This window comes from Triturus cristatus, chromosome 2_2, assembly GCF_964204655.1.
Source record: "Triturus cristatus chromosome 2_2, aTriCri1.1, whole genome shotgun sequence".
Lineage (NCBI taxonomy): Eukaryota > Metazoa > Chordata > Amphibia > Caudata > Salamandridae > Triturus > Triturus cristatus.
Genome location: NC_140582.1, coordinates 118,048,806 through 118,072,351, shown reverse-complemented (window position 1 = coordinate 118,072,351; position 23,546 = coordinate 118,048,806). Strand labels below are relative to the sequence as shown.

Sequence of the window (23,546 nt, the reverse complement as noted above, 5' to 3'; positions counted from 1 at the left end):
GGTAATACAGAGGTCTTGATTGTCGAAAGCAGTTATGAAAATGAAATCTCTGGGTGTACTTGAAATCACAGGAGAGCTAACATCCAGGGGTCGTCCAATCTGAAGCTATGTAATGTGCCCCTTTTATAGCTCCAGCATACCTGTAGGTGTGGTGGTAGGGACAGCATTTGGGCACGTGACCGGGAAACCTCAGTTTAGGCTAGTATCACCGACGCCTTTCGATTAGTAGTGTAGTTTTTGTCTGTTTAGGTCATACACCATTTCAGACTCAATAGTAATACACAGAACCCTATTGCGTTAGGCACAGCTTTGCCTTGCCCAGGATTGACAGCTGAGTGCTAAATTAGCCAAAAAACAACAAAGAAATCCTTGGGTCTGGGATACCTGGGCAAACAGATAGAGGCAGTGCAGGTTATCTTGAGGAGCCTGTTGGGCAATCCCTTTAAGGACAAAATCCCTCACTCACCGAAGGTGGCATGCTTCATCATCTGGGATTCTCCTCTTGGCGGGAACACCTAGTCCTGCCAAGGGCTACAACTCCCTCTCTAAGAGGAAGGAGCTCAGGAATGTTTTATTCCTACTCTGTTTAGGATATACTAAATCCTGCAGATGAGCGGGGCAAGGACGGGTTGTGGCGAGGGGGCAGCACAACAAAAAATTATGAAACTGTGTGGGTAGTGGTGTTAAAACTAACAAGAGCGATGAAGTGAAATTTATTAGCTCGTTCTCGCTTCCAGGATTAAAAACAGTGCACCTGCAGTATGGATTTATAACTGCACGTCAGACAAAAACAGGTCTACATGTTTCAGCCTAGAAGACCCGAAAGGTGTCATGGCTTTTGTCAGGACCTGGAAAAATGCTACTCCGAAAATAGCACGTGTGAAGTGACGAAAAATAATTTTCATAAGAAAAAAATTCAACACCAGTTGCTGCTCATGTACGGCCTGGGGTACCGACGGAGAGAGCAGTGCTCACCCTTCCCTGAGCTGTCACCAAGTTGAAGTGAGGCCTCTTATCCGTACACTACGGGTACGACCAGTAAATCAGCACTGAAAATAGCAGGATTACTGGTGTTGTATTTTTTCCTTATCAATATTATTTTTCATTACTACTCACGTGCTATTTTCGCAGTAGCATTTTTCGAGGTCCTGACGAAAGCCGTGACCTTTTGGGTCTTCTAGGCTGAAACATGTAGACCTGTTTTTGTCTGACACGTGCAGTCATAAATCCATACTGCAGGTGCACTGGTTTTAATCCTGACAGTGAGAACTTGCTAATAAATGTCACTTCATCCCTTTCATTAGTTAGTTTTAACACCACTACCCACACAGTTTGATAACTTTTTGTTGCGCTGCACCCTCGCCACAACCCGTCTCTGCCCCTCTCATCTGCAGGATTTAGTTTATCATCAACAGAGTAGAGATAAAACATCCCTGAGCTCCTACTTCTAAGAGAGGGCGTTGTTGCCCTTGGCAGGACTAGGCGTTCACGCCAAGAGAAGAATCCCAGATGATGAAGCATGCCACCTTCGGTGGGTGAGGGATTTCGTCCTTAAAGGGATTCCCCCACAGGCTCCTCGAGATAACCTGCACTGCCTCTGTATGTTTGCCCAGGTATCCCAGACCCAAGGATATCTTTGTTGTTTTTTGAGTAACTGTTTGGGGATTTAATCCTTGCTTGTCTTTAAATTTCCCTTGGACCCTCCTACAATCGTTTTTTGTGAAGCAGCTAAATTAGCCAAACCAAATCGAGTTAAACAAAATTGCTGACTAATTGTTACGGCGACCCCAAAGATTTGAGGGATTATCTGCAACTATGTCTGGCCCACAAAGCCGTCGAAAAAAAAACGTTGATTTAATAAACAAAATAACATCAAATTGACAAAAAATGAATAAGGGAAAGGAGATGGGGTTATTTTTTTGAAGTTATAAGCAAAAGTAGTGCCAAAAAACACTAAGCACCAATGATGGTCTATAGAGCGATAGATCGGGACCTAGGCACAATTTGAGGCCGACTGCAATGGAGTCATAATTAGATTCTCTAAGTGGATTAGTCCCAATAAAAAGTCTGGAAGCCTAAAAGTTTGAAAAGGTTTCGAAGTCCTACTTCAGAAAGGGACTTTGTCATTTAAAAAAAAAAAAAAAAAAAAAAAGCTCTGAAATGTCTTCCAAGTCTTAACGCAAAATGGGGCTTTGTCAGTTTTTTAGATGAAAAGTCCTCCCTGAGCTGGCTGCTGCTGAAATTGTAGCCACCTCAGTAGAACTGATGGCAGGATACCTGCAGCAGTTTGGTCCCGCTGAAGTTCTGGAACCTTGGGGGAATTCTCACTGAAATGTTCCAAGTCCCAACACAGAATGGGACTTAGTCGTGTTTTTGGAGGTAATGCGTGGGGGTAGATTGGATTTGTAATAAATATAAAAATACGTTTTTGAATGGGGTCTATAGCTGGTTCAGGTCAAAATGTACAGATTAAATGTTAATCTATACTTTGAATTTTCCCTGTGTGTCATCTACAGCCACTCTTAAATATTATGCATCCTACTTTGTAGGCAGCATGGTATACTTAGGGGTGACTTATTGCATATTTAAAATCAGCTTTTCCTACCTGTTAAAACAGTGATATTGGGAGGTCTCTGCAGAGGGTTTTAAGCAGCTGCTGTCATGCTACACATGGTAGGTTTGATGCCATATTTTTGAGGCTCACTCTGTGGATAACATAGGTGCTTCAGTCTGCAGTGGCATTTAGCTTCCATGACCTGGGTAGATTTTCTATAGCATTTACAAGTGACTTATAGGTAAGATAAACAAGCATTTACAATGCAATGGTCTCGGCATTGTTAAAGTTAGAGCTATTGGCATTGCTCATGACATTATTTTTATGTTTTTGTTTTTAAAACATTTAATGAAACGGCATTGTTATTTACAATGTCAATAGCTTAATCACTGTCAAATGCGAGACCTATTGCATTTGCACCCACACACAGAGCCACACACACAAAGCCACCCACACACACAGAGCCACCCACACAGAGCCACTCACATAAAGCAACCCACACACAAATAGAGCCACCCACAGAGCCACCTACACACACACAGTTACCCACACACAGACAGAGCCACCACAGTGAAAGTGAGATAGAAAGAGTGAGGTAGAGAGATAGAGAGTGAGTGATGTAGTGAGTTAGAGAGAGAGTGAAGTTGTGATATAGAGAGTGAGGTAGTGAGAGAGTGAGGTAGTGATCTTTTGAGAGAGAGAAGTAGTGAGATAGTGAGGTAGTGATATAGATAGAGGGGAGTAGTGATGTATAGAGAGTTATGTAGTGAGAGAGAGTGAGGTAGATAGAGAGTGAGGTAGAGAAAGAGTGAGTTAGTGAGTGAGAGGTATTTTCTGATGTAGTGAGATAGAAACAGTGAGTGATGTTGTGAGGTAGTGAGATAGAGAAAGATTGAGGTAGTGAAAGAGAGAGCCTTTATCATAAACAAATCAAATAGACATTGAACAGCGACAATAGTTGTGGAAGCCTCTTCAAAATGTAGGCTGTACTTAACATCTGCAACGTTTCAACTCGATCAAAAAACAAATTCTGAAGCCAAACGATGGATAGACAATCCCTGAAAAAGGACCTCACCACTCAAGATCTGAAGAGTTAAAACTGGGTGGACAAGCTGAGGGCAGAAATCCTTTTTTTAATTTTAATTTATATTTTGTTACTCGCAGACTATGTGGTTATATAATCCAGGTATGTATATTAAATCACTAGTGGTAGAATCAGTATTCCAAGATGATACGGACAACTTCCTGACAGGACCTCGCTCCGTGTGAGTGCACATTGGGTTTGGACGCAGCACTGCAGGAGCGTGGCAAGTAAATGAAGTGGCAGGAAGGGAAAGTGAGAGCGATTCCAGAAGGAGGGATAGTAAATTAAGAAGAAGGAGAGGAGGAATCCAGACTAGCAGAATGACGGCCAGGAGAAAGTGACTGGGAATATAAAAGGGGAGCAGGCTGACAAGAGGAAGAGGTAAGGGCAGAGAGACCCCCAGAGACGGTGATTGGAAACTCACAAAGGAAAAAAAATACAGGGGTGTATGTTGCAAAAAAACAACACAGCAAGACAATGAACCTCGACGAAGAAGCCCGGTGTGATGAAGGAGGAGGGGGAGGAACGTGGAAATGATGGAGTTCTCTCGAGCCTCAATTTCAATACACAACTAAGGAAAAAGGAGTCGGGGTGGGGGGGAGTGGAATAACGCAGCATGCACCAAATCAGCAGTGTGAAACCTGCAGATGTTGGTGCTGCTGTGCCAAAGATAAACCTAACATTTGAGAAGCTTTAGAAATAGCCTTGCTCAGTGCAGTTTCTTATGCAATTTTTGTGATCTATCAATTTAAAAAGTAAAAATGAGAACATTTCTAAAGTAGTGCTCGAAGCGTGACTGTAAATCACCCACACGTTTATTCTTTAATATAGTCTCATAGAGATACAATTAATATGCTACACACACAGTGACTCTATACCAATGTATATATCTTCTGTACAAGATATGTATTACACCCGTTATTTATAAGTGTATGGTGCGATAAGTTACTAAGACCGGATATTCGATTTTGTGCCCCCCAAAAATACTGGTTCATACAAATACTATTTTGCAACTCTACTCTTAACCATGCAAATAATAAATTGCCGCTTTGAGAAAAATGTGACATAAGCATAAATCGCCTGAAAATAACCAGTGGAATTAAAGTTCTCCAATCAAAAGGATGGTAAAGAAACTGCTCTGGAAGGAACAAGTACACGAAAAGGAAGTATAGATATCTAATCGGAAGCACCAAATTATATTTACAATAAAGCCAACCAAATGTGAACAATACAACTCAAACACGACTGCTGCTGTTTCTGTCCTAAACATCCCACGTGGGTATGGTTAGCAAATGAGTGTCTAAAGCAGTCCTGGCTTTCCTTTTGAAATCTGTACTATCTAGTCACTTACCACGAAAACACGATTTTTTTTTGCATCTTTATATAGCGCAAACTCGACCCGAAGGTTTTGGAGCGCTTTACATAGCACCGTATTTACATTACACATTTAGGCACGGGGAGATTAAGTGATTTGCCCAGAATCACAGGATGTGGACGCGACCTCGAGGCTCGAACCCTGGTTTCCTGCACCAGGAGGCGGCAGCGCAACCGACGGTCCACATCCTCTCCCTATGACATGTTTGCGTTCAGGAGAAAGGGTGGTCACTCTACTCATGGGTATTTCATGGCGTTAAACAGCAGGGTGGTGCTAATCTCACCTGGTTTCTAACACCACGGTGGGCGGTTGCCATTAATCTGGTGGGATTCCCGCCATGGATTCACAAGGAGCAGAAAACCCCCGCCGGGAACTCTGACTCCTGTATGTTCAGTGACGCCTCTCTTGCGTGCCAAGCCTCGGTTTGAAATAATTCACAGAGTCGAAACAATGTGTAAACTGTATGCACCAGTAAATTGCTTCCGGTAGTGTGTGGCTAAAAAAAAACACACTGCCGGGTTGGGCGAAGCTCACAAGACGGCCGTCTAAGAAAAGACATCAGAACTCCATTTGAACCGAAACGGAAATATTGCTACTTTAAAACCACTGTGTTGTTTTTTTTTTATTGCATAATTTATATTGCGTGAACTCGACCTGAAGGTATTGAAACGCTTTACACGAGCACCGTATTTACATTACACATGCAGGTACGGGGAGAGTATGTGATTTGCCCAGAATCACAGGATGTGGACGCGACCCCGAGGCTCGAACCCTGGTTTCTAACACCAAAGTCGGCAGTGCAGCCAACGTAACACATCCCCTCCCAAGAGCCAAATACACAAAGGAGGCAGGGCAGAGTGACGACGTTTGTTTGACATGGAAGATAGACCAATGAAGCAAGCGAATTTCGAGCTAGATACGTTTGGCCATTTAAAGACCGCAAAATGTCCACGTTCAGGTATAGAAAGGTATAGTGCTGTTAGGGAAGAAACGACCACAGATATGGGTTCTATTGCAAATGGTGTTAAGGAGTCAACATGAAGCAAACGTTCCTCATAGAATAGTGTACACGCAACGTATCCCCTCCCGTTAAATATTACAACCATACGAATAACAGCATAACTGACAAGGAACATTTTGAACACATAACAAAAGCAAGAAACGCATATAAAAGAAAATACATATGTTCTCAGAGTCCTAAAAAATAACCTTTAAACAAGCACACCACTGCCTTTCTCCGAGGCGAAGCAGAAATGCCTCGTAGAAAGGCAGCGGCGCTTTCGGATTCGGGGGCGTGTTCTCCTCTTGCCATTGGCTGGAGGAGATAATCAGAAAAGTAGCAAAAAACACGCCCCCGAATCCGAAGAGGACGGGGCCTGTTCGGAGAGACAAAGCCTCTTCTCCAATGGCTGGCCAGCATTCAAGAGGCCAGCCAATGGAGAAGAGGGGAGAAGAGGGGCGGGTTCAAGCCCCTATTCTCCAAAACATTAAATCTCCGGACTTCCGGTTCTGCCTTCGGCAGAGCGGATGGTCCCGAGACCTAAAAAGTAAAATCGAGTTAATGCAATTTAACCAGGTTTAAAGGGGTAAGTAAAGGCACTTCACTCCTGGTTAGTAGGGGGTAAAGTGTACAGAGTGCTAAAGCCAGCAAAAAAAGAGTCCAGGAAAACCTGGGGTGACCATGTATAAAAGAAAGATTTACTACAGGCCCTTTAAAGAAATAACCAAAGCATAGACATGGTTCTTGTGTTAGCTGTATTCGTCAATTAGATTATTTTTCATTTCGAAATACACCCAAATATCTTCAATAAAAGTGCACATACCTCCACTACAGGTACACATACTGTACCAACATCTCGGTTATACATTCAAAATCTCGTTCTTGTCACCCATATGATTGACTGATATTTACATCACGAAAAATAAACTTTAAAAAAAAGTATATATGAGGCTCTTTTGTGATAAGTAAGGCAATTTCATATAAATCACTGTATATCACAAAAATGAGTCTTTAGCGTTTGCCTAGAGGGTGCTGTTGAACACTAAGGATAGAGTTAATCGTCTGATTGGTAATCACTTCGCTCTCTGTCCAATAACATCTGAATGTATTACTGAGTATTCCTCGATGCTATGCATATTCAACTCTCACACATTGGGTATCTAGGTTTGCATCAAGACTGGATGCTCAAACATTTCATCTGGTCTATGATGAGTCCTGAAAGAAGATCCAGCTTTTGATGTCCTCTGTTCTGGGGTTAATTGCGAAGATAGGCCGGGAGTTCGACATACCCTGCTGTCTGGTCCTCAATTAATGTATATGATGCATGTGTGGCTGTCCTCAGTCAGGGAATCACACGATTGAAGTCCAGTGTTTCGCAATCGATCGACTGTGTTCTTAGCTTTAATTCCTTAAGAGTCTATGTGTGACTCATTGCAGCCTACAGAAAGGGTTTGCATCAGACATTCTTCAAACCAGCACTTTTCTGGAGGATGCTAAAAAGTGACATCCATAGTAAAAAAATATTTAAATAAAGTTTTACGTATACGCTTTGGACCCAAACACTAGATGGTAGAATAATGTACAGAATCTAGAAGAGATCCAAGCTGCCAAATAGATTTTCAAGTACCTAATTTCTTTCCTTATCTTACTGCTCTTTATCTAAAATTGCCCACCCATCATTCGCACTAAAACTTTTGATATTTTTGCACAAAATAATTCACTATTCTCATCGAGATGGAAGGCTGCCTTATGGTAGGTTGCCCTTTGGTTCACTGAGTAAGCAAGTTATGTTTTGAGTTCATTTACCCACTGTTAGTGGTTTTTAGGCTGTGCCTACCAGACAGCACCTCTGTCTGGTTGCGAAGACATATTGTGGACTTAACAAGAAAATAAAGGGATTCAAAGCCCACCCATTGCTTAACATTGCTTACATTTCCTCACAATCTGATTTGCCTACTTCTTATTTATGGCCCAGCATGTCAACATTGTGTTTGCCTCTTCCATGGAACATAGCCATCTCTTTTGATTGGCTGACTTCTGTGCTTCCACTGCTTGCTTTTTAACCACTACCTTTTTCTTTTTGGTTAAACATTCCACAAGAGTGCATGTGTTCTCCAGCTGTCTCCCTAGTGTACTTCTCTTCCCCTGACACTCTGTGTTGCTCACTGTCACCCATGTACTTCTCTCTGACCTCCTTGATGTTGCGCTTTCTCTCATGTCCTTCCCCATTGCTTTCTCGCCAGTGAGTATCTCCCTCATTCCCTCCATGTTGCTGTCACTCTTTGCTGCTCCTCTCTACCCTCTACACTCTGTGCTACTTGTGCCCCACCATCTGTTTTGCACTCCCCTAACCATGCCCTCCTTCTCTGTGTCCAATGCAGGGGCGTAACACAGGCCCCCGCAGACCCCGCGGTGCGGGGGGGCCCCCGCACTCCAGGGGCCCCCTTCGCAGCCGCACAGCCAGCAACCACTTAGCACTCCACACGCAGTTATGCATTTATCTTACATTTCACTTTAGCTCCGAACGGAAACGGTTCTAGTACATTACTTTCACTTTATGGCAGAAAACGCGTAAAAGAGCGCACTAAGAAATACAATATTTCATCAATATTCATGGTTGGACTGTCCATACGCAGCTGCAGAACACACAAATGGAAATAGTTAACCCTCGCCTCTCCCCAAGCGGCTGCGGAAACAGAAAGAGTTCAGTGCTGGTGCAGCGTACAACTCCATCGTAATAGATGTTAACTTTAGAAGGGAAAACGAGTGCACGTGACATTCGGGTTATCCCAGCGGCTGCAGGTTTGTAGAGGCGGTCTTGCTGTAGACTCACTTTTGTTGACATGCTTCCTGTTATGTAGACTTGCTTTTATTCTGGCATTTTGTATACGGTAATTATTTCTCCCGTACTTGGGATGGAAGCTATTGTAGAAAACCTGAAGGGCAGGGATGTTTAAAAAAAAAAAAAAGCTAGAAATATAACATTACAGAAGCAGAAGGCAGTCCGTATTTGCAGTGTTCTCGTGGCTGAAAAGGGCAGCCATTTTGGAGTAGCATTATTTTATTTGGTACTATATCGGAAAACTTTTTATTTTGTTTTAGGAAGGGTCGTGTATGTTCTAGACTACTAACCATCTGACTTTAGTCAAACATTACCAATATAGCTGCCGAGTTTTAACTGTTTAAGCCTACCACACCAAGCGTTACTGGGATTTGTATGACCATACTTCTAATGCGCGTGAATCTACAAGTCCCAGCAAGGTTATTATGAATGATAAAGACTACGGGGCATATCAGCAAGGCGGCGCTATGAAATTATCGCCGCTTTTGCATCCGTTTTCAGGCGAAAAGCGGCAAAAATGTCATCGCCTTATCAGCAAAGACACACTATCGCGTATTTTGCTGATTTAGCGCCCCTTACAACAACGCCCAACTTTGTATCTCTAATGAGATGCAAAGTGGGCGTTCCGTGCCAAAATAACTGGAGAAATGTCGCTAACCGACATTTCTCCAATTATCAAGCTGCACGCAAACAAGCAGAGAGATAGGAAAAGTAGCGCTAACCACACTTATCGCTACTTTCCTTACGCCTGCTTGTAATCTGATTTAGCCATGTAATCCAATGGGAGGTGGATTACATGGCTAAAACCACCCTGCCCTATCAGCAAGGTATCGCTGGTCGCAGTGCGATTATCGCAGGATTTCCAGCGATAATCACACTGTTTACAGCTAACGCATGGATTCCTATCGCTTGGGAGATAAGCGGTGCTGATAGCATGCCATCTCCGCGATAGAATCCAGCGTTAGCCTGCGATAATTATCCTCACGCTAAAAGCGCTGAGCGATTAATTATCGCAGGCCCTTGCTGATATGCCCCTACATTCTTAAAGATGTTGTATACCTGGGGATTTATATTGATAGTGAGTTGGATCAAGTAGTTAGGATTAATTCTGAGGCTTACATAGCTGCCAAGGTTTCAGATTGCTAATGTGTTACATCTTCATAATTTCAGTGTAATTATGAGTGACATTCAACGACTATGAGGGACACTTTCTTGCGAGAAAAATCAAGTACTGAAGACGAGTGAAACATAAATATCAGAAATTACACCCATTAAAACAACGAGAAACTCTAAGATGATCTTAAAACTTCTGCAAAGCACCAAATATGGAAGGGCACTAACTTCGGAGGAGGGCCCGTAGTGATGAATGTAAAACTGGCAGTAAGATTTAACTGTTTTAATATTAAAGTAAAAGTGCTTGTGAAGAAGTGCACCACGGCTACAGACTCCGGACCGCTGCAAACTGACATTGCAGGGATAGCCTTGCAGCTGAGCATTCTCATGCGCATGCCACTTTGCGCAATTTAAATTGCGCGTGAGGCGGCTGAGAGGGACCGTGCGGCCCAGGATGGACCGTGCGGCCCAGGACGGACTGTTGCGGCCTTAATTTAATTATTGCCAGTGCTAACCTTGCTGGTCATGGGTAATTGCCCAACCCTTACTTTCATTGGTTTAAAAGGTTTTCCCTTTTGTCTATAATGCAATGTTATCTTGTTTTTATTGTTTGTGTTCGGGCATGATCATTACCTGCTGGCTGCCTCTAGCACGCCTTTAGATTGTCTTCTGTTCTTGGATTAAAACCGATGGAAGCTCGGCCACAGCATAGAAACTCATGGCTGTGCTTGTATTTTGGTGAAGGAATTATCTTCACCAGGTTTTAAATCTTTTTCATTACGAGAGAGGGTTTTGGTGAGGAAATAAGGAAGTTAAAAGAAAACACATTGCGAGGCGTTTTACCATGGCTGGCGAGGCGTTTTTCCGTGGCTGATAGCTTACTTGGAGGGAGCCCATGCGACTACACCCCCGACAAAGAGTTAAACGCTTAGAGAAGTAAAACCGCATTATCGGCACATACTTCAAACAGAAAATACAAATGGAAAGCATTTTTACAGGGCTTCTACATCAGCGTCAATTATCCCTGATTAGTAATTAGAGGACACAATGAGCAGGAAGTCATTCTATGAATAAAGCAATACGAACTTGTTTACAGGTACTATTTAGTATCATGAAGAAGTTATATTGTGCGATGTGGCCTTTTTTCACAAAATGTGGGTACAGCGCAGTGTGTGTTTTCAGGCATATGCCTTCCTGTATTGCTTGGCCTCATCTGGCCCCCGTATAGTTAAGGTTCACATGCAGTGCTTAATTTGTAAACAATTAGGTGCCAGGGCCCTTGCCAGAAGGCTTCTGCAACTTAAACTATCCATTGTTGCTGCCAATGACAGTACCAAGGCACTCACGCTTTTGCAGGTATTACAGTTTATACTATTCCCGGCCCCCAAAGCTCTAAGAATGGTTTGCAAGGCAGTTATTAATCATTGTTAACATATATTGAATTAATCATCATCATCAATCCACTTTATTCGATTAATTAAAATCATAAAAGTACAAAACAACAACACTCATAGACAAATACAGCAATAAAATAGCAATATCATAATCAATCACCCAAACATATCTCTTACAGAAACTTATTACATAACAATAGGACAGAAACTCGTAAAAATATAAAATTATTATAATATTTCCACAATCCATATAATACCAGCAAAAAGACTAATAATATTAAAAATACTTAACAAGGGGATCAATTTTACAAGTAAAGATGTTCAGTTCAATTCATAAGGGTACATAAGCTATAGTATAACATCAATTGTATGTATTATTTGTTTTATTTATTATGTTTTGTAATTTTCCCCCTGATCCTAGCAGCAGCAACTAAGAAGGAAGCAATGTTAAAAATATCCCACGTGTTATTTAACATTTGCAAGTAAAGTAATGCCGGTTTGGCCTGTAGGAAACCTTTTCAATTTAATAAAGGGACCAGAAACCTCTTCCGAATATCGTTATAGAGTTTGCAGAACAATAAAAAATGTATAGTGTCTTGGATAGAATGGTTATCACAAGAGCACGGTCCTGCTTCCTCTGGTTTACACCACCCCGCATAGTCCCCTAAAGTAAAATGAATCAAATTAAAACGAAACCTAGTCAAAAGCCAGCGATGGAACGGCTTGGTAACAATAATCAGATAGGGCTCTATATCAAAGACGTCGTTTTAACCAAAAAATGGGCCCTGACTAAAGGTTTCTGAAGCTCATGTTCTTCCCGTTCCAACATCAACATATTAATATTGAATTAATCGCCGGCTGCTGTTGTGATCATCCCTATTTCAGCCACCTGCTCTGCCATGGGGCAGGCGGTCATGCGTGCAGGTGCTGACAATTTAGTTTTGGTGCTGAGCACCGGAAACCACAGGCTCAAATTAAGCATTGGATTCGATATTTCGTTTTTCACATAAAAATGGACATTTAAGGGCTCATTATCAGTTGCTTATATTTATTCAGTCAGGATAATTTAGACACACATAGCAAACCCTTTGAGTGCACCATTGATACTGGGTGACCGCTCTGGCTGATGAGAAATCACTAAGCCATTGATTCGATTAATTAGATTATCTGGGTAGGATTAATGTTCGCATTTGACCCTTCCCCATTTGCTACACAGCATGGAAGGGGCATTTAGACAGAGAAGGCGCAAGTTGGTTTTCTGCCGGAGTGTCGTGGCGTAGAGTGGGCTGTTATGGAGTGGCGTAGAGTCATGGAGTGGTGTAGAGTAGAGTTGAGTGGAGTGTCATGGAGTTGCATAGGGTGGACTGACATAGTGTTGTGGATTGTCATGGAGGTAGTAGAGTGTCGTAGATTGGAAGGGTGTAGAGTGTATTAGAGTGTCATATAGTTGGGTATTGTAGAGTGAAGCGGAGTGTCATAGAGTGGAGTGACATTGAGTGTTGTGTAGAGCAGAGTGGAGAAGCATAGAGTCTGTTGCGTAGAGTGGTGTAGAGCGGAGTAGATTGTTGTACAGTAGAGTGGCATAGAGAGGGGTAGTGTAGTAGTTGAAATGGCATAGAGTGGAGTAGTGTCGTGGAGTGGTATATAGTGTCAGAGTAGAGTGGTATGGAGTGTAGTGGCGTAGAGTAGTGGAGTAGACAAGTGTGGTGTAGAATATAGTGGAGTAAAATGGCATGAAGTGGCATAGAGGGAGTAGCATAGAGGGTCGTAGAGTGGAGTAGTGTCGCAGAGAGGCATAGAGTGGATTAGAGCATCATAGAGTGGAGTGTTGTAGAGTGGATTAGAGTGGCCTAGAATGAAGTGGCATAAAGTATAGTGGTGAAGAGTAGACTGGCATAGAGTGCAGTGGCTTAGAGTACATTGGTTTTGAGTAATTGGCATACAGTGCAGTGGCATAGAGTGGTGCAGTGTAGAGTGGTGCAAAACAGAGTGGAGTGGTGCAGAGTAGACTGCAGTGCGTAGAGTGCAATGGCGTAGAGTGGAACGGCGCAGGTAGTGTCATAGAGTGACATAGAGTGGAGAAGAGCGTCAAAGAGTGGAGTGTTGTAGAGTGGAGTAAAGTTGCCTAGACTGAAGTGGCATTAAGTACAGTGGTGCAGAGTAGATTGGCATAGAGTGGATTGGTTTTGAGTAAAGTGGTATAGACTGCCTTGACGCAGAGTGCATTGATGCAGTGGTGTAGAGTAGAGTGAAGCAGATTGGAGTGGCACAGAGTAGACTGCAGTGGAGTAGAGCGCAGTGGCATAGAGTAGAGTGGCGTAGAGTTTGGGCCATCAGCGCAGTAGTTGTAGCGCGCAGCTGCAGCATGGGTGCATCAGTTGCCTCATATCAGTCCTTCGGCTAGGCAGCCTGCCTCATAAATTAAATGATGCGCTTCTGAGCCTTTCAATAGTGAAGATGGGTTGGCCCTCTCACCTGTTTACCAGTCCAGCATCATCGTCTTTGTTGTAGCACATTCTGATGACCAAGTTATAGATAGAGCTACACTACTATTGGGGCAGCAATTACATGTTAAGTCACGTTATTTATGTTTATATACTGCATTCTATGGAAAATATGGTCCACGGCCCAAATGCCATGTCTGTGCTTAGTTAGATTCAAGCAAAATATTCTATTTAATCTGTTGTGTTGGAAGTTTGTGTGTGTTCCATGCTATCGAAAAGTGCTCTTCGGGGCCACATTGCAGCAGCTGTATAGTATATCTGCGCTATGTGGGGTGTATGCAAGGTCTGTCAAGTGCATTCTGTTTGATGCTTGCGTGTGTTTTAAACTACTTACAATGCTCTTGGGAGCTGCGTGCCATCCAGCTATATGGTATTTCTGAGCTATGGGCTATATAAGCTTCACCCAGTGTGCGCTATTGCGTGTCTGCGTGTGATGTACATTATCGAAAAGTGTTGTTGGGTGCTACAGTGCACCACAACAGTCAGCTGTGCTCTATCTGTTAAGTTTTTGTCTGGTTCCAGTACCCCCTGGGCCCCCACTCTGCCTATTCCTTGCATTTGAAATTTACATTTACTGCTGTAGTGTGAGAATGCATTTCAAGAAAAGGAATATAAAGTAGGGATGCCAAAAGAAAAATGCCAGCCATGTGTTTAAAGAGCCTGGAAAGACCTTGTCTTGGCACTAAATTGGGTTATAAATAAAAAAGTATGTATTCATTTGTAATGTGACTTTACTGTCTTTGGTCCCTTTAATTATCAGTCATGGATCTCATCATTCAGGCAGCCCTAGAACACAATTAAAGTGCTTTCTATTTATATTTGCTGTTCGAAGTATGCACAGATAAGTACAGCTTTAGGTGACTGCTTATTTTTGTCAGTGGGGCTAAGTGGTAGGTGGTGGGCCGGGCTGCTGGGGGGGGCCCCTTCCATGTGATTTGCAGGAGGGCCCCCTCAAGTTTTGTTACGCCACTGGTCCAATGCTTCTCCACGCCTCCTCACTTTGCTCCCTCTTATCATCTGACTAGCACTCCACCCCTATCCCTACCCTCTTAGTTGCTCTCTCCACCCAAGTCCTTTGTGTAGGCCCACTCCACATGTACCCTATGTTGCTCCACCACACCCATTCTGCCCATGTTGTACCCAGCACCCTCTATGTTGATTCACTCTCACACGCGCTTCAAAAGAATATTTTAGCACATTTTTTCTATTTATCTGCCGACCCATCTCAAGGATGCTGTAAAGCTTGGCTAAAAACCATGGACAAAGCCAATATGTCTCAAAGAGGGACATATTGGCTTCACCTATGTTTGCTCTGAAGGTCGTTCTTAAGCCATATCAGAGTTTTCTGTTAAATGTGATTCGGAGTTCCATCTTAATCAGTCAATTCATCCTATGTTTTGTTTAAAATGCATTGTGCTCACACCATCCATGATGAATATGTAGTAATTGAGCCTCCTTTTTCCATTGAATTATCTTGCTCTGGAACCTTCAGCCATTGGTTTGAGAGACTATTAAACACATCTAGGATTAGCCCACTGCAGTATTTTAGTCTCACTTTTTTTAGGTCTCCCCTGCGACACACTCTTGCTTGCGAGACATATTGTGACAAGAGGCTTGTAGCCCACTCTTTGCTTACCATTCGTTGGCTTGTTTGTCACACTTATTTGCTGCCTTGTAACTGGGCAGCCTGTGCTGGTGTTACCTCATCTTTTTCGGCTGGAGCGTAGACCAACTTACAGGTTGCTTCAGCTTGATTGCTGTCCTTCCACTATTTTTTCCATTATTTATTCTTCATGTTACTTCTTCAAGGTGAGACCTAAAAAGCACTATGACACGGCCAGTGTTTTTAAGAAGTGTTTTGATGATCCAGAAACACTTTCGATACATATTGGTTCACTTTTTAAGCCTTTCAGTGTCATTGGTAGGTTGTGGTTGAAGTACGAACTTTCAAAGAAACCCATCAAATCAGTTCACTTGGTGGACATCTGTGGATCTTAAGAGGTTCTGCTAAATTTAGAACATGTTACAAGTAAGTGACATTTCCTAATATTGTCTGTGGGACGCTGTTGTGACAATGACCGGCAACCTCTACCCTATTGTCTGCCCCTAAGTTAAGGATACTTTGGGTGCTGCGTGTGTAATGCGAAGAAAAGGAAGAAACTTTTGTTAAACTTACTTACTTAATGTTAATTTAAAAGTTGCATATGTTTTCAGTAACGTGAGAAAGGAAAAATACATTATTCAGTGACAGCTTCGTTGCTCCAGATAAGATTTCAAAAAGAGTTTGTTATGCATGGCTTTAACACCTTCCACCTCAGTAAATACTTTACCCCCACCTTATTTCACAGTAAGCTTCTTGTGTCACTTCTCAACTTAAAATGTATGAATTCCTGGAAATGAGCTGAAGAAATTCAAAGATCCCAGATGCATGTGTGTAAAGGCGCCTGAACAAAGCTTATTAAACTCCTTTACCGTAACTTACATTAAGGATCTAGTTTACGTACTCCACCCGGAGCGCCCATGACTTCTCTGCAGGCACTGCGGGATGAACCACCCCAGCTGTCAGCTGCAGCCCATACGCACCCAAGAGCACCACACATTCCACACTGGACTGAGAGGCCTGGGCCTACAGGACGCACATTGACATACCCGGGATACTCCGTAACAAGTTGTACTTTCTGACTCAAGATGGTGGAAGGTGTGCAGAGCTTGTAAATCTATAGTAGAGGTTCCTAAAGCAGAGGTCTTTCAACTGTGGGCCTGTCCCTCATGAGGGGCGAGCTCATGATTCCAGGAGGCTACCATATTGCTGAGTGTGCGACACGAAGCTGGCAGTGGCTGGGGTAAAGGACACTTATAGCAGAGGGGCTGCAACAGGAGTGATGGAGAATGGGATATAGGTGGGCAGGGACAGCAGACCAACAGGCTCAGCTATGTTATACAGTGAGTTACAGTAAAGGGTATGTGTGGCTGTGGGAGTGATTTGAGATTGGAACAGTAACAGCTAAACTGTACCTGGAGAAGGTAGTAATGACGGAAAAGGTCGGAAGTGATTGGAGCGGTAGATGGCGTTGGAAGTAACAGGGTAGATGTAGCTGTGACAGGCGAGGAGTCGGTGAAGTGCATTGGCTGAGGGAGGAGGTACAATAAGAAGACAAGTTATGGAAAGGAATCAGTGAGACCAGAAAAAGGGAGCATTCCTAACCCATGCATGTGATCCAGCGCGAGACCGGGGAAAAAGAGAGAAGGAGGCAAATTTACAACTATCCCTTCCTGCGTCGCAGACTCGACGTCACACTGACTCATTCACACACGCACTCATTGGTGGGGCCCATAACACCAACACTCGCATGTCTCCACTCACGAGTCTGCACACAGGAGGGATGATATGATCAAGCTCTGGACATGTGGGGGGAGTACCTTATTACCTATAGAGAAGAAACGTTATTTTACAGAATATACATTAACATCACCACCTATAGAATCCTAACCTTAAACATCAAGGCACTCCACCACTTGGTCGACGGACCAATTAGTTGGACTGGTTGATGGTGATTTAGAACCAGCTAAAACACATTTTAGACTCAGAATTCTCTACTCTTTCCATTGAAAAAACACAAACTCGTAATTTCTGTTAATCAAATATTTGTTTATCTAAATATTGTTTGCAATTAATATTAGCATTTTTGGTCGATCAAAATTTTAGAAGTTTTGTTCAATCAGCACAAATCGCATGACATTTATATTTACCTATTCATGCTATCTGGATTTTTCCTATTTCATTTGGCTCTGCATAACCGAATTTTGCTGTTAAATTGTCCAAATAAGCAGGCCAAAGCTCAAAGTCTGAAAGTTCTTTGCTCGGCACGTTACAGTCCCAAAGATCTCCAAAGACCAGAAATCGTGCAAGCATCTGTCATCTCCTGTGGGGTCGATAGGGGTTTGCGGTCATCGAGTAAAAAGGCAGCAATCTTGTCGGGGAAAAATGGGGAATGGATGCCCCTCCCTATTCTACTACCCTTTTTATAATGAAATTCGGGATAACATGAAACATTTTTAGGCAAAGAAGGAAAATGATTGGCTGATTGGAAACGTCCGATTTTACATCAGTGGATGTTCTCATGGCTTTTGCTGGTTCACTTCCTCTGTCCATGTTGCCCTTCTGCAACATTGTAGAAGGTTTGCTTGTATGTCCCAATTTTTCATTTAGACCAGATTTTACTGTCTGTAGTTTGGCAGTCCTCCATGTTCCTATCCTTGACCAGGAACACTGTGACTTTGGGTCGCCTGGAACTCTACGGAGCCATCCGAGTCTGCGCAGTAGGTATCGCGCTCACAAGACGGTGGCCACTTCCAAACTCCATTTTGGACGCCATATTTTGGTAGGCCCAAATGCCAACTTAAGCGAAACAATCACAAAAGAATAATTAATACAAAGAAATGAAGATTCTAATGTTAAACCCTCACTAATCCCTTTATGTATTAGTATTTTCCTAGCTTATAGCGACATTTAAAGCAATAATACTCCCCTTTACGGTCCAAAACGGGAACGCAAACATCACAAAAGCAACATATATCATGCGATATCCTATTACCACATGCACTACTATTAATATGCGTACATAATTTAGTTATTAAAGTTATTCTGCCATGCAAATAGCAATAATTCCCACGTGTAATTGGTGTATGCAAATGGTTCATTTAGTTTAACACAGCAAACCGTTAGTCAAATTGTAAAATAAGTAGGTTATATAATTAGCATTTTCATGCAAAATAGAGGAGGTATATAAAATGTTGCTTTACCTGCTCCATCACATGCAGTAGAACAATTCCACCTTTGCCCCAGCCATCACATTTTATTCTCTCCTTCCTAAGTGTCAGAGTTTGAAGGGGCGGGGTGCTGACATGACAATATTTTCTCAAGTGGTGCGGAGTGTTTCAAAAGGCCCTCAGAGGGTGGTGGTTTTGGAATTACACGGTCAGAATTGGCTTTAGAAGAGTGCCCTGTGCCCCAGGACAGGTCTAGTCAGGCATTTACAACTTACAAGGGTGGTCGGTATTCGAGAACACCACAACTGACGTAAGGCCTGGACACGGGTCCGGGGGATTTATCAGTATGTGTAGTTGTTAAGACGCTACGAAGAGTTCAGAGTTAGAAAGCTGGTTGTGGCACGTCTGGAGACTAAGTGGGCTTTGAGCGGCAATATTAAGCGTAATCACAGACACTTGGCAGGCTCATATTTTCTGGCGCCGCTCTCTGCGTTCCGCTGTTTCTAGATTTCACTTCTCTTCTTTTGCCTCCTTAGTTAAATCGTTCAGTTTCTCTTTGTCTTCCCTGGTCTCCTCAAACAACGAGCATCTGTTCGCTGTTAGTGTCTCATTCACATCCTCTCTCTCTCTCTCTCTCTCTCTCCAGGGTCTCGTGGCCAGCTCTCCCTTTGTGTGTTTCACTCCCACGTATGCGCGCGCGCTGGTATCTCCCGTCTCCAGTGGCAGCCCCTGGCGGGGGCTCAGGCAGCCAGACTCTGAATAGGCACAAGTGTGATGGTCTGCCAGTATTCACAAGACTCGTTCTGATGACATATGCATATTTGTTGACTTATGTGTCTATATAGAATGTAAATCCGTTCGTTGACGAGAAACGTTAGCGACCTCGCCCGATACTTACGTTTTGGTGAGCCACGGGAACTACTGACTGCTTAATTTTTATCTAGAATACCTGCATTCCCCCGTGTGAGCAGTAGATGTCGCCCTTTACCTGCTGAAAATTCGGAGTCTGGCCGTTGTTTACAAACCTTGAAAGAGTGAATCGGATGCCGGGAGAAATAAACAAAGGTTAAAGTGTTGTCTTCGTTAATTAGTCCGCTTTAAATGGAGGGAGAGAGGCACACGTTTAAAGCGAATGCCATTTTCTTGGAAGGGCTTTACATAGCTAGAGCCGGTTTCTGCCTACATCGCCATCGCGCTGCAGGAAAGGTCTGTCTTGTCCACCCAGTTTGAGACGAGTTGTCCAGATCTCTTTAGACCGTATGGGGACTCCGTCCTCTTACCATCCAGTACAATAAATAGTTGTAATCCACAGCTTTTTATTAATTATTCATGCTCCTTTGATTTGTTTTAAGCTACGTGCACAAATGATTTGGCAACATTTGCACACCCATCATAATGCTATTGGCACTGCATTGGTAGAAGTGGAAGGTAATTGCAGAGGGACGTCACTGTTCGTCTGTGCAGCAACCATATGAATGGGAAATGCCATTGTGCTGCCGGGGGTGATACACATTTAGCAAGCTGTCTCGCCATAGAAACGGGTTCATCGTCCTTGTCCACTAAATACTGCCATCAATGCAGCTTGACAAAGCGGTACAAAAGGAGGTGGTGATGGACGGAGCATCAGAACCAATCAAACACTCACACCCACTCAACAGATCTGGGTTTGAGCCATCACTGTTCTTTAGCGCACTCTGTCACCCCAGTTCAGACATGGCCATATGCAAATCAGTCTGACCCTGTGCCTCATGGGAACAGTCCAGCCCGAACTGACAAGCCATGCCTTCCGTGGACCGGAAACAAGCTTTCTAGGACCGGTTTCTGGCATTTCAGCCGTCTTCAGCCAGGCTTGCTTGAATCCAGTGGCAAAGTGAGCAAGAGACTCGCGTCTGAGCATACCCTGCCAACTTATGGCGGACAAAGCGGTACAAAAGGGGGTGGTGATGGACGGAGCATCAGAACCAATCAAACACTCACACCCAGTCAACAGATCTGGGTTTGATCCATCACCGTTCTTTAGCCCACTCTGCCACCCCAGTTCAGACATGGCCATATGCAAATCAGTCTGACCCTGTGCCTCATGGGAACAGTCCAGCCCGAACTGCCAAGCCATGCCTTCCCTGGACCGGAAACAAGCTTCTTAGGACCGGTTTCTGGTATTTCAGCCGTCTTCAGCCAGGCTTGCTTGAATCCAGTGGCAAAGTGAGCAAGGGACTCACGTCTGAGCATACCCTGCCAACTTATGGGGGACAAAGCGGTACAAAAGGGGGTGGTGATGGACGGAGCTTCAGAACCAATCAAACACTCACACCCAGTCAACAGATCTGTGTGGCAAAAGGCAAATTATGTGGCGTAACGCCGCACAGTTTGTAACATCAACTTCAATATTAGTACATATATTAACACGGCAAAAGTTTCACGTCATAAGTATCTGTTGAACATGTATATATAGCAATCGGCAACTGAAAGGCGACCAGTTAACCTCTGCAAACAGCTTTACACTGTGCGGAAACACGTTTGGCAGTGTTTTTAGTAACGTTTCAGTTTGAGCTAGAAATGTGTGTGTTAAAATCTGAAAATTATGGAGTGGATGATGAATTACGTGGCAAGTTTAGCATATCCATTATTATGTGGAAAAGCCGAAAGATGCGCACAATTCCGCTGGCCCTGACTTTAGATAACCGGACCCTTGGTCTGTAAAAATGAGGCGGCAGTGTTTGTCTAAAATACCTTAGATGTTAGTTTTTGTTCATAAGTGTTTCATTCTTCTGGTATCTTTTTGCCCCATCAGGGTTGTGACTGCCCTCCCAGAGCTTCATGGAAAGTGAGGGTCCGATGTGTAAGGAGAGGGCAGTTTTTAAATGTATGCTCTGGTTGGTGAAGTCTTCATTGGTCTGCCTGGGCGGAACCGCACATTTATTTTGTTACACTCTGCTGCCTTTTAGGAAAGGGCATTATTTTGTGTAGAAATTGAGTATTTATCTGTCCTTCCAGCGGAGAGAAATAAGAGAAGTTAAACAACTTCATGAGCCCATTTTTTCTTTTAATTCGTAACCTAGTTGGCAAAAACTTTTTTATTTTTATTTTTTAAAACACTTTTTGGGTTATGCCTCAGGTTCAGTATCATTGTGTATGAATATACACTGGCTAATTTGTCTCTGCAAAGTTCAAACTATTTCCAAAGTTTCAGAGTATTCTAGAATCCAAAACACTCTCGCATCTTGAAATAGCAAAATAGCATTTAAGGTAGCTTGTTGATTTCGGTCAGTGAAGACAGCAACTTGACTCAACTTGTTCAATTCTTCCACTCAAAATAGTAATTTGGGGCAATTTATTAATCTCTATTGCGCATGATAGCGGTGCAAAGCAGCTTGGTGATTTTTATCTCTCCTGTTATTGGCTCAAGGGAGCTTTTTGATTTTTTTGACTCATGATAGCGGCTTGAGTCTCTTTATTTCTGCCAGTCATGGTTGCGGCTCTATGCAGCTTCTCAAATTCCGCTAGTCTAGGGTCGCCCATATAACTGCATCCTACCTGCTGTGGCACGTCTTATCCAAGGCCTAAAGAAATATGTCCACTCAACTGGCTTCCCTTGGCAGCCCACATTATCTTCAAAAGCAGGGGCATCATTTACAAAGTTGTCAAACCCAGCACCTACACCTATCTAGCTGACAAGATTACCATTCCCCTTGACTCTCGCCTGACCTGTAGCCGGGATGCCATGAGATTGCAGGCAAAGAGCTGTCAAAAAATAAAAACAAGGCAGCAGTCCTTCTCCAAATATGTAACCAGTAACTGAAACATTCATAGAGGGGGAAAAATGAACCCACTTGGCCAACACGATTGCCTCAAATGTGGACTCCTAATACTGCCACTCAGTATATTTTTCTTTTGATTAACTGTCTTATACACATATTCCTTTGACATGGTTTTACTTTATTCATTTTGATCCTCTCAGTCACTAAAGAACCCACATAAATAGAAAATGCATTCGCATCCACACGCCTTACATTCCTACATGACAGTTTGCTTTAAAAAATAATGAACATCATTATCAAGACACGGCGTTCATCTTCACATCCCTGTTGTAACCGATGTAATGATTTCAGTACACATCTCTTGTCTATGTACTTCAATGTAGTGCAACATGGGTTTTGGTGCCAGGACCACAATGTAGTGCGCCTTCTTCAGGACCACATTTTTTTCAAATAGGACTGAGAAGCATTCTTCTAGGCAGAAAGTGCCAAGGTATTTTATTCAAGATATAGTAATTCATTTTTTTGTCCTCTGCAATGGATTGTTTTCCAGTCTTCATTGGGTTTTACTGACATTCAGTTAATTCTTTCATTTGGCATCTGTTCCGGGTACGATAGCCTCACAATTTTTGTATTAGTCCTACGGTGTCTCTATGGGTGTTCCATCTATTTTGAAAGGAGATTACAAGAAGTCTCATCTACAGCGCACTGGTACTAGTGTAGTGTCAGGACCTTGTTCATCTTGGCACTCAAAACACCATGAATGTTTTCTGCGCCCTGTTCTCTTGTCTGTGAATTGTGTAGGTAGTTTGCTTGGTGGCATCCCAGTATTTGTGCCCCAGGATCTGGAGCAACATCCCTGTATTCATCTTGACTGCCCCAGTGCTGCTCCCTTTCAGTGAAGAGCTGAAGCCTGCACCTCTTTGAAGAACACTACATCACAGTGCAGTAAGTGGACATCTCTACTACCAGAACCAAGCTATATCTTCCAGGGCTGAATTGGGATCAAAAATAGGCCCGGGTAACCTAAACAAAAGTGGCCCACATTTACGGATTGCCTTTCTGCAAAACACTTCTTTGGCACTGTTTCATGAAAAGAAGGGGGCGGGGGTCTCTGACAGAGGTATGTTTTCTTAACTTCACTTAGACAAAAAA

General features: G+C 43.1%; 1 protein-coding gene across 2 annotated transcripts in view; it reads left to right on the top strand.

Annotated features, from left to right (window-relative positions):
* Nucleotides 1-23,546, top strand: part of PCGF3 (polycomb group ring finger 3) — a 326,964-nt gene that overhangs the window by 248,758 nt on the left and 54,660 nt on the right. The gene's annotated exons all lie outside the window — the stretch shown is intronic.